The sequence below is a fragment of the Ranitomeya imitator genome, chromosome 1 (genome assembly GCF_032444005.1).
Source record: "Ranitomeya imitator isolate aRanImi1 chromosome 1, aRanImi1.pri, whole genome shotgun sequence".
Taxonomy (NCBI): domain Eukaryota; kingdom Metazoa; phylum Chordata; class Amphibia; order Anura; family Dendrobatidae; genus Ranitomeya; species Ranitomeya imitator.
This window is the reverse complement of record NC_091282.1, coordinates 1,191,546,851-1,191,555,812: the sequence shown is the minus strand read 5'-3', so window position 1 is coordinate 1,191,555,812 and position 8,962 is coordinate 1,191,546,851.

The following is an 8,962-nucleotide window of genomic DNA, read 5'->3' as shown; positions in this document are numbered from 1 at the left end:
AATCTGTATTTTGTAACCACATTTATATATGGGATTTTACAGTTAAAGATAGTAATTGCCTATGACTACGACTTTAAATACATTTCGTTTGCTTTGCTGAGATTATGTTTATATTGCCCTATAAATGACAAATTAACACTTATAGGACCTAACAGATGCCGCTGCCAGGCTTTATCATGTAATAGAAACAGGCAGATTAAATTGATTCACTATCTACAAATTTTATATTTCTTTCAGCTCCTCTTGAGATAAGACCTTAAGTGTTCCCCTGATGACTGGCTGCCGCAGGGCAGAGATCGCATGCACAGAGGTCTATCTCATCTTTTTAAGGATGTCAGGCCATCGCTTCATAGATGTGGCTTGCAGCTCCTGTCGCTAGTTGGGGCCACGGTTTTGAGCCAATTTTTCTTGGGGATATAATTTAGAAGGAACATGTCTTCAGGCGAGCGAATACTTGGGCTACAAGTTGCCGACAAGGTACATAAGTAATCTTTTTTTTTCTAAAAAGCGTAATATTTTACATAACAAAGCAAAAGTTTTTAAATAAGTTTTGTAAAGAACAGTATGGGCCTCATTTATTAAAAATGTCCTTATTGTCGATAGCAACCAATGAGAGCTGAGCTTTCATTTTTATCCGAGCCAATTAGGAAATGAAAGCTGCCCTCTAATTGGTTTTTGGGTGGGAGCAACAAAGGCAATCTGACTGTAAGACCATTTTGATAAATAAGGCCCAATGTTCTGTTCTGTTCTCTTTATTTGTAAGAAAATGGGCAATTCTTTCAATATATTATTTTTTTTCAAAGAGGCACATGATGTCCTCAAAATGTTTAACAAATGATCCATGTAATTTAGTCCCTGTGATATTTATAGGTCGTTGAAGACTGAATTATCAAAACCTTATATATTTTGTAAACTGTGAAAATTTTAATAAACTTTATCCAAGTGGAACAATCTATTAAAAGGTTATCTCTCATCACTAGAGATGGACGAATTTGAACAGTAACGTTCGACATCCGTACCGGACACCTACTGTTCGGGCACGGACACTGAACACAGACTGTGCATGACAGCACGGCAAACACTGCTTCTGATTGGCGGTAATGATTCAGATGACAGCGTGAGCCCACAGCTGTGATTAGAAGTAAAAAGTTTACCTCCAGTCACTGGGGTCGGCTGATTGGACTACTGCTCCCATTAGCCTACACCTGCTGTCGCTAATAACAGCGAGAGCAGGCGGCCACTGATTTGAGTATTAATCAGCCGGCTCCTGCGCTCTAAATAAATGAAAAAACGGCGTGGGTTGCCCTGTATATTTGATAACCAGCCAGGCAAAACTGACAGCTGGGGGCTTAGCAACGATATCAAGAATGACACCCAGTGGCGTAACTACAAAGTTATGGGCCCCGGTGCGAACTTCCAAATGGGGCCCCCCTGCCATACAATTCAATGTAACCCCCATAGAATACAATGCAGCCCCCCTCATAGTATAATGCAGTCCCTCCATACAGGGGCAGTGAGAAAGACACGAGCAAATGGTGACAAGGGGGCAGGGGAGAGGGCACAAGGGGGCTAGGGGAGACAGGCACAAGGATAACATAGGGGGGCTAGGGAGCATGGAAGACAGGCACAAGGGGACACATGGGGGCTAGGAGGCAGGGGAGAAGGTTACAAGGGGACTAGTGGGCAAGGGAGACTGACACAAGGGGCACATGGGGACAAGTGAGCAAGGGGCACACGGGGACTAGTGGACAAGGGAGACTGGCACAAGGGGCACACAGGGACTAGTGGACAAGGGAGACTGGCACAAGGGGACACAGGGACTAGTGGGCAAGGGAGACTGACACACGGGGAATAGTGGGCAAGGGAGACTGATACAAGGGGACTAGTGGGCAATGGAGACTGACACAAGGGGACAAGGGAGAAGCACAAGGGGACAAGGGAGACAGGCACAAGGGGACACACAGGGACTAGTGGGCAAGAGAGACTGGCACAAGGGGACAAGGGATACAAGCACAAGGGGACACATAGGGACAAGTGGGAAAGGGAGACTGACACACAGGGACTAGTGGGCAAGGGAGACTGACACAAGCACAAGGGGACAAAGGAGACAGGCACATGGGGACATACAGGGACTAATGGGCAAGGGAGACTGGCACACCGGGACAAGGGCCACAAGCATAAGGGGACAAGGGAGACAGGCTCAAGGGGACACACGGCCCCCTGACCTGCCAGAGCCGCTTGCAGCTGCGACCGTGGTAGTTACGCCCCTGCCTCACACACACACACACACTACAGATATCACACACACACACACACACATACTACAGATATCACACACACACACTACAGATATCACACACACACACTACAGATATCACACACACACATACTACAGATATTACACACACACTACAGATATCACACACACACACATACTACAGATATCACACACACACTACAGATATCACACACACTACAGATATCACACACACACATACTACAGATATTACACACACACTACAGATATCACACACACACATACTACAGATATCACACACACACATACTACAGATATCACACACACACCAGATACCAGCTCATATACACAACTCACAATCTCCTCTCTGGTACAGGGGTGGCTGATGTAAACCGGCTGCAGCTCCTCAGCTTCTCCTGACTAAAGCGGCTCTGTCCCGCACCTCCCCCCTGCTCTCGCCTTCTGTCCCGGGGTTATTTTGGCTTTCTCTTAAATACGATCTCATTCAGACGTACATGAGATGTATGAGGGGGGAAAAATACAGACTGAGAAGCTGTCTCACCGTGATGACTGGAGCTGCTTCCTGTCTCTCACGTGCCCCGGCTGCCCCCTTCCCCTAGATACGCCTCGGACTGTGGCCGTGCAGGAGGAATCTCCTGCACTGCAACATGGTGTTGGGTGCCTCTGACCTGCTGGGCCCAGAGGTGTAGCTAGGGTTTTGGTCCAGGGGGGGAGAAGCTTCTGAGTGGCCCCTAACCAGGTAACCTTCATTACAATTCGGTGATGCACCCTAATAGTGGAGGAGAACCTCATTAGATGACCGCACTGTTACTGAAGATAATCTCTATATAAAGACCAACACTGATATTACCGCCATATGGTCAGTGGTAGATACCAGCCCTACAGAACATATAACAGATCACTGCGCAGTTACAGATAATGACTTACCTCTGACGTTCTTTCTGATAGAATTGTTCATTTTTCCCGTCTTTTCCATCTGGCCCAGACCGACATGACAACTTCTTCCAGCTACAACTCAGCTGCAGAGAATACAACAAAGACACATTTCACTTCTCACATTCCAGCCCCATCACCATCTACTCCCAACCTGCACAAGCTCCTCATCCTGCTGATACCCCAATACTGAGCCACTGCTGCCGTATGTGTCCCTATTACTGCCCCTGATACCCCAATACTGAGCCTCTGCTGTATGTGACCGTATTACTGCCCCGATACCTCAATACTGAGCCTCTGCTGCCGTATGTGTCCCTATTACTGCCCCTGATACCCCAATACTGAGCAGCTGCTGCCGTATGTGTCCCTATTACTGCCCCTGATACCCCAATACTGAGAAGCTGCTGCCGTATGTATCCCTATTACTGCCCCTGATACCCCAATACTGAGCCGCTGCTGCCGTATGTGTCCCTATTACTGCACCTGATACCCCAATACTGAGCTGCTGCTGCCGTATGTGTCCCTATTACTGCACCTGATACCCCAATACTGAGCCGCTGCTGTCGTATGTGTCCCTATTACTGCACCTGATACCCCAATACTGAGCCGCTGCTGCCGTATGTGACCCTATTACTGCACCTGATACCCCAATACTGAGCCTCTGCTGTATGTGATCGTATTACTGCCCCTGATACCCCAATACTGAGCCGCTGCTGCCATATGTGTCCCTATTACTGCTGTGTGGTTCTCTGTGCCCTCAAAATTCTATAGTCACAGTAAATTGAGTTCCCCTATAAGAATAAGTGCCCACTTTACATTTAATAAAGTCCCGAGTCTCCCCCCTGTACAGCTCCCCTATGCACAGTATGATGCCCCCTCACTGTATATACTGACCCCTTAATATCCCCCAAACTGGCTCCAACACTGTATGATGGCCCCGTCGCTGTAATCTCCACACTGAATGATGGCCATCTAGATAGCCTCCATATAGCATAATACACCAGATTGTCCTCAATATGGTATAATACATTCCCCATAGACCTCCACATAGTATCATGCACTCCCCATAGGCAGACCCTATAGTATAATCCGCTTCACATAGGAAGACTATATAGTATAATGCAGCTCCCATAGGCAGCCTCTATAAGGAAGGCTGTAAATGTGTCACCAATCCCCTCCGCAAGGCATAAAAATGACCTCTCATTGTACTCACCAATGGCGCTCACCAAGGCATAGCTGGTCTTGACTTAAGATTGCCATCATCCAACTACAGCTTCATCTGGATGACACATCCTACGTCATCCACACAGTGTCACCCATCGTGCTCCTGTGCAGGCGCACTTCTCTCTGGGCTGCTGAAAGCAGAGTCAAGTACTGTAGTGCATATGTGCTGGGAAAGGCCAAAGGGCGCTGATGACCTGGAAATAAAGCCGGCGCATGCGCACTACAATACTGTGCTCTGACTTCAGCAGGGCAAAGAGAAGTGCACCTGCACGGGAGTGCGATAGAGGACACTGAATGCATGATGTAGGACGCATCTTCCACGCAAATCGGGACAGCGATCACAAGAAGAGGGAAGTGCCGGATCAAGACTAGTGACGCCCGGATCGCGCCATCTGTGAGTATAATAAAAGAGGATTGGGGACATAGAGAGCATTCTAGAACACTATGTGAGGGCGTACAGATGCTGGCCGGACCTTATATGGTGAAAGGCTCCCACATGTAAAAGCCGTCCTGCAAGATTCCAGCTGCTCACAAACTTAAGGGTATGTGTCCACCTTCAGGATGGCCGGCGCTTTGGACGGAGCGGCAAACCCACTCCGCCCTAAGCCCCGCCGTCTTCTGTGACGCGATGATGCCGGATGTGTTCATTGCACACATCCGGCATCATCGCACCCCACACATAGGGCCCTGTGTTTTACCTTCCGGCGGCGCAGCGTCACCGCAAGATATACGGACATGCTGCGATCTTAAAAGACGCACAGCATGTCCGGAGTCGCAGGGCCGCCGCGTGCGTGTTACCACGCATAGTGGAGACGGGATTTCATAAAATCCCCTCCACTATGCTGTAACATCTGGACGCTGCGGGTTTGACGCTGTGGCTCTGCGCAGCGTCAAACACGCAGCGTTTCCTGAACGTGGACACATACCCTAAGAAAATAATCATTCTCCTTCTCATAAGCTAATCAGCAGTAAATAAATTATGTGCCAAGACACTTATCGATCACATGCCAGTTTTCAGTGTCTGTCCAGATTGCAGGATAAACAAGACCTACAAGTTTAAGAACCTTCATTGCAAATGAATAGTGCCAAGATACTCATCATGCTGTGTGGAGAGTGTCCTCTGGTCCTGGGGGCTGCTCCTCCGGCTCCTGCCAGTCAGATGCTACAGACATCATGTGTAGGCAGTGAGCTCAGGTCACAGGCAGAGGCAGAGTCCCCCTGCGTCCCCGGCGGCGGCTGCTGGAGCTGATCACTTCTCTGCAGCACAGGAGCTTTGAAGCAGAGCGCGCTCAGCCAGGATTGGGTGAGTGACCTCCCTTCCCCCTATCCTCCACAGACTGCAGAAGAGTGATCACATGACTCACTCCCTGCACTCTGATTGGAGGCCTTCTCTTCCTTCTCTCTGCTGACTCCCTGTGAGCGTTTGTACCGTGCATGGACTTTAGCTACATACACAGTACAAACGCAGGGGAAACTAAAGATAAACATTGACCGGAGGCAGGGGCCCCTAACGCCGGCCCGGACAATAGCGTAGCTCCGGGTGGGCCCCCTCAGAGCACTGGGCCCGGGGCGTCCGCCCCCTCTGCCCCCCTGGTAGCTACGCTACTGGCCGGGCCCCTGACCTGCCGGGCCCGGTCGCAATGGCGACTGCTACGACCGCGGTAGTTACGCCCCTGATGACACCCCTCATCCCAGCCTGCGACCTGCAGCAATGGTATCGGTAAGGTATATCCGTATTATAAGACGCACCCCCATTTTCTCTCCCAATTTGGGGGAAAAAAAGTGCGTCTTATAATCCAAAAAATATGGTACATCCACAATACATGTAGTACATGTAGCACATGCACAGTACGTGTAGTACAGGTAAGTGCATGCATAGTACATGTAGTACAGATAAGTGCATGCAGAGCACAGGACATGTAGTATGGGTAAGTACATGCATAGTACATGTAGTGCTGGTAAGTCCATGCACTGTACAAATAGTACGGGAAAGTACATGCATGGTACATGTAGTACAAGTAGCTGCTTGTGTGATGATATGGCTGCTTACTAAAGACTATAGGACAAATGGACGTAGAGTGGATTCCAGAGCTCTAAGAGATACAGACTTTTTCCAGCACGGAGCACCGGTTGCATTGATATTGTTATGTTTTATTAGATATTTTTTTGCTGTGTTTTATTAATGATTTTCTTGCTTGTCAGTTCATCCTCAGGAATCAATGTTCTCATTCAGTGACAGTAAGCACAGGAAGGCAAGCAGGATAGATCTTATGTAAACCTAAGGCCAGACAGTAGATTGCTAAAGTAAATGTAAAGGTACCTTCACACTGAGCAACTTTTGAACGATAACGATAGCGATCCGTGACGTTGCATCGTCCTGGATAGCGATCTCGTTGTGTTTGACACGCAGAAGCGATCAGGATCCTGCTGTGACATCGCTGGTCGGAGCTAGAAGGCCAGAACTTTATTTTGTCACTGGATCTCCCGCTGACATTGCTGAATCGGCGTGTGTGACGCCGATCCAGCGATGTGTTCACTTGTAACCAGGGTAAACATCGAGTTACTAAGCGCAGGGCCGCGCTTAGTAACCCGATATTTACCCTGGTTACCATTGTAAATGTAAAAAAAAACAAAACACTACATACTCACATTCCGATGTCTGTCACGTCCCTCGCCCTCAGCTTCCCTGCACTGACTGTGAGCGCCGGCCGTAAAGCACAGCGGTGACGTCACCGCTGTGCTGTGCTTTACGGCCGGCGCTGACACAGTTAGTGCAGGGAAGCTGATGGCGAGGGACGTGACAGACATCGGAATGTGAGTATGTAGTGTTTTGTTTTTTTTTACATTTACAATGGTAACCAGGGTAAATATCGGGTTACTAAGCGCGGCCCTGCGCTTAGTAACATGATGTTTACCCTGGTTACCTGGGGACTTCGGCATCGTTGGTCGCTGGAGAGCTGTCTGTGTGACAGCTCTCCAGTGACCACACAATGACTTACCAACGATAACGGCCAGGTCGTATCGCTGGACGTGATCATTGGTAAATCGTTTAGTGTAACGGTACCTTTAAGCAATCAGCCTATCAATCCATTGTTCTTCCAGCCTAGGCCCATTGTCTGGATGGAGATGGTAGACCCAGGGGAGCCATCACCACAGACGATCTCACAATTAGTCCCAGGTGATGGAATATGCTTTATTCTTGGAGCTAAAGAATAATGTTTAAGGGGGAGGGAGAAAAAGACGCTTGGGTTGAATCAGGCAATTGTTGGAGTTACTTCAAGGGGAGAGGATCCAAGCTGGGATGGATGGATGGTCTATGGAGCTTTGGAGATTCATCAGTGACTCCGAGTCCATGTCCATAACTGCTAACCTAACTCTTGGTCAGTACCAGGGACTGCCAAGGAGCGGTACTTTGTTGATTCCTGCAGCGCAAGTCTAACTCCACCATCAGGAGCTCTTGTAAACAGCAGGTAGTCGCTTAGACACATCGATCCTGGGTAAGCCCGGATAATGGTACAGTGAGTCCATGATCGACGTTTGTGCCACACATCCCGAAATAACAATGCTATTATGTGGCATGACAACTGAGGCCTGGTTATTCTACATTGAAGGCACAGGCATGTAACTGCAGAAGAAAAAGGCCCTGAGGACCAGACATTTAGGCACCATAGTCAGCGGTGGTTCTGGAACAGGCAAAAGTGATAAGTAAATGGCTTGGTGAAAAAATTGAGAACCTGTGGTCAATCCTCAAAAGCAGGTAAACAAGCGGGTAAATTGTGATAAACTCAAAGCATGGACTAGACAAGGATGGGCTGTCATCAGTCAGGATTTGGCTTAGAAGCTGATATCTGGTGATGTGGGTGTTGGAGGGGGGGTCAGAGGTGTTAAAAAGTAGGGGACAACACTGTAAATGTTGAGTCTGTCCATAAACTCGATATATTTCTCAATAAAGGTTTAAAAATGTCTGAAATGCTGATAATTACATTGCATTAACCATAGAAACATCACACTAAAAGACCTAGAAGAGCTGAAGTAGCAAGGTTTATGTTAGAACTTTCGGCCATGACTGTATGGTTAGAGTGATAACTTAATTTATCCATACTGTTTTCCTATCATTGAACTGAGTTGTATGCTACATCGTATTATGTATTTGTAAAAAAATAACTCAAGAAAATGTAGTTCTAAATAAGATTCCTAAGCACTTACCCAATGACACTTGTTTGGTCTAGGGAAGGGATAAATATAAAAGTAAAATAACTACTAACTTGATAAACTGATGTGTAGGAGGACTTGCTCCCAGTTGGAATTCTGATCTAAAATTGGACATACCAGGAGTGCCGAGGTAACAGTAGGCTGCTCACACTGCTGTCCACCATGTCTATTTGATCCAATACTGAAAATACCAAGGGTGCTGTGGAAAGAAGAGGCTGTTCACACTGTTGTCCACCCTGCCTATCTGTTCTAATACTGGAGATAGCAAAAGTGCTGGTGTCATGGTCCCTTTTTGCATTCGTGGCAGCTCTGGTT